This window comes from Protopterus annectens, chromosome 1.part0, assembly GCF_019279795.1.
Source record: "Protopterus annectens isolate FY-2018-M chromosome 1.part0, PAN1.0, whole genome shotgun sequence".
NCBI lineage: Eukaryota > Metazoa > Chordata > Ceratodontiformes > Protopteridae > Protopterus > Protopterus annectens.
Window position 1 is genome coordinate 1,782,483,422 of NC_056725.1, and position 3,950 is coordinate 1,782,487,371.

The following is a 3,950-nucleotide window of genomic DNA, read 5'->3' on the forward strand; positions in this document are numbered from 1 at the left end:
TCTGTCAGCCTAGCTAGCATGTGTTGGCTTTCGCCACCCCCATAGGTTGGTTTCCTGTGCCTCTGGATGGCAGAGCCAATAGTTCCCTGTGCCTCTGTCCAGCAGAGCCACTGCAGTGATCCCCGGGGTACATGTTTGTCTCCCATCCACACGTCAAGGTTTCCCTTGAAGAGTGCTCATGGGGGGGCCCTGCCTGATGTACATTGGAATCATGTTCCAAAGCATAGGGAGTGTCCAGGTCAGGAATCTATCCGTCCAGCATGTCCTACTCATCATTGTGGTTAGGTGTATATCCCTAGAGCATGTGGCTCTTAGGGGCTTCTGTTTATGTGGAGCATATCCAGCAATACAGGGTTGGACATGGGCCTTGTATTGCAAGCAGAGATCACCTGTGAATATGTGGTATGCAACTGAGTACAGCTGGAGTTTCGTAGGTTAGGCTGCATAGGTCATCTGTTTGAGGTCAGTAATCCTCTTGGTGTGGTACTGGTGTGGTCTTCCAAGCTGTTGCAGTTTTCTTGTAAGGTATATCCCAAATGGGGGTATTGTATCCTTTAATGGGTCTAATATGACATGTGTAGAGTCACAATGGCCCCTCTGATCTGGATGCGAACCCATTAGAGATTAGGGGGGGCCATGTAGAAGGATATTCTAACCACCTTGTCATTATGGGTATCGAAGGAGAGATTGCTATCTACTGGGTTTCCTGGATCCCATATTACCTTTTCTGTATGTAGGGGACTAGCACCTATGTGGTAGGCCGCGGGTAATTAGTTATATTCAAAGGGGATGACTATGCACTTTTAGGCATTCAGCTTGACTCCATGATATTAACACCAGGTATCCGTCTCAGTGCGACCCTTCCAGAGGGTGTCTGTAACAGCTGGGGAAACAATTATGTCCCCTAGTTTGCAGTCATCTGCAAACCTTTTCAGCCAAAGCCCTCCTGTGCTTGTCTGTATGTCAGAGACGTATATACCGAGCATGAGGGGTCCTAGGACTGAGCCCTGGGGGACACCAGTCATAACTGGTATACAGTCAGACCTAGGGTAAGCAACTCCCACTGTGTGGGTTCTGTCCGTGAGCCACTTTGCAAACCATCACATGACGTAGGGGTTAATGTTCAGGTGGATGGATATGTTGATAATACCAGAAGGAGGAATGGTGTTGAAAGCCTATGAGAGATCTAGGTAGGCTGTGTGGACCTCCTTACCCTCATCTAATGCCTTGGTAACTGTCTCTAAGAAGTCCACCAGGTTTAGGAGGCATGGTCCGGCCATAACAATGCCAAACAGGGAGGGGTCAAAGGTTGGGAAGTACCCAATGTCTCTGTGACAGTGATCCATGATGTGCACCATAGCCTAGCAGACCAGGCTAGTCAGGCCTATAGGGAAATAGGTCCCGTGGTCCGTTGTGGCACCACCTTTGTGGAGTTGGAAAACTGTTGCTGTGTGCCATTCAGGGGGCACTATGCCTGATGTGAGGCTATTATTGAACTTGGTGCATAGGTGGGGAGACAGTACGATCTGAAGTTCGTGTAAAACACAGCCTGGGATGTTGTCCAGTCCCATGGATGCTGTGATATTGCCTTTAGAGTGTGCAGCTTTGAGAGGGATCTGCCAGGATGTTGCCAATATCAATTGTTTCTGTAATGTTCATGCCTTTGTGCTGTAACTCAGAGCAGATCTGGTTGTTGACATCGAGATACGTGGCATAGCTATAGAATGCTTTGTGGTTGTTGTTGGTATTAGTTGCATTATAGTTTTCATGGCTAGCTTTGGAGGATCTTATAAGGGATCTCACCTTCTTACTGAGGCTGGCCAGGGATCTCCTCCATGCATGGTATTGTACTCTCATTTGCAACAGTGTATTCCTCCTGTAGTACAATATGTTTATGGCAGGGGACCACCAGATTGGTTTCATTAATTAGGAGTATAGCGTCCTGGTTCTGTTTGGGATAGCACAAGCCATGCACTCCTGTAAGTGCTTATAGAGTGCATTTGTTTAGGATTCAGCAGTTGAAACAGTGCTGTCCATCTGCATGGGTGTCATGACGTCCACCACATCTGTCTTAAGAAGCATGTAGTTGGCCTTGTAGACATATTATACTGCGGTTCCCTTAATGGGGGGTAGGTGTGGGATGTGGATATCAATGGTGTTCAGCACATGGTCTGATCGGACCAACGAGGAGTTGGCTTCACATGTGGAGCACCAGTCACTCATGTTGATAATGACTAGGTCTAGGATATTGTTGCCCCTGGTGGGTGTATGGATATGTTGAGTCAGGGCATTGGTGTTTATGAATTTCAGAAATCATTGAGATAATGTATTGGTACATGAGTAGTTTTCCCAGTTAATGGTGGGGTAGATTCAGTGAGACTTATGTGATGAGTGTGGTGTTGTGCGACTGTGTACCTTCTCCACATGGCAGTCAGGGTCAGGCTTGGTTGAAAAGACCTTTACCTCCAGTTTGGCTCGATGAGTGCATCTCTCACAGGTTGTAGTGTTGGGTGGTAGGCGGAAAGGCTTGTCTGTATACATGAGGCAAGATGTCCAGGTTCATCAGATAGACAGGTGAGAACACTGGCAGTTGACTCTTGGACATGCCTGAATATAGAAATACATTTACCTAGATAAGTGAGGAAAGTGAGTACAAGAACTGCATTACTCTACGTAAGTGAGAAAAATATGTACAAAACCTGTTCACCCTTACCTGTAGGTAATGAGGAAGATTGAGTGCTATAGTAATTATTAGCTTATGTAGTGTTTACAAGTCCTGAACAAGTGCTTAGCATGAATAAGCAATCCAGATAGGGTCTTGGATAATATAAACACACAACCCCCTCCCCCCAACAGGTACACAAGCATATATCCATGTACACCACAGGGCCTCTGTACCCACAACTATGCAGGTACAAGCTGCACTCAGTCTGCATGGGACCTGCCCACATCACAGGTTGTATCATACACATATGGCAAAACAAGATGCTATCCACGTACACATCATGTAAAACTTAGCTCCATGTCAGGTTGTGTACACACTGAATGGTGCACATCAACAGGTATCACAACCCACAAAGGGGAAAACACCACTGATAATGGGAAGTACTTTACTACTACCCTGCTGAGTCTGGTCTGGAAGGCCATGAACCTTGATCAATTAAGTGATGTCAGCAGTACAGATGTAGATAACAGTATGGTTGATGTCACACTGCATATCATAACCTTGCCAGGTCATAGGACATCATCACGCATACTGTGTACCACCTACACTCTGTATACTAGATGTACATTCCTATGTTACAGGAGTGTTTTGCAACAGGACTGCTGACAGAACCAACACTACAGAAGGTGTCTGAATAATACATGATCATCACAACAGTGGCAGCTGCAGTATGTCAGGATTAATTAATTTTATTCCCCCTCACTGTAGTGCATACCTCACAGACAAATAGAAGGCATCTGCCTATTGAAGTATGTGAATGACTATGACCTAGGAGCTATAACTGACTTGCATTGTCACCCCTATGTTAATAACCCTGTACCCATGAACTACCACCTAGGCAGTGGTCAACATAATGGACACTTGTGTGTGAGGGATGCAGCTGGGCAGTTGTCTTTCCTATCATAGCTATGTCACCACACCTGTCAGGTAGTCATATGTGGCAACCCTAATAATGATAGGGTGCCATTCATGAATATAGAGATCATTGTCCAGCCATACAGAACACTTAAGTGACCCATATCAGATCATATATTTCCTTTAAGGGGTATTGGCCATGTGCAGATGCCCTACACCATCCTTCCCATTCCCCATCTCCACTATGTAGCATGATGCATACCCTGAATAAATCCATGTCCAACCCAGTGGTGTTAGACATGCAACACGTACTCATCCTGATCTCGAACACATACTTCATGGACATCCACCTACCACATGCTGGACAGAT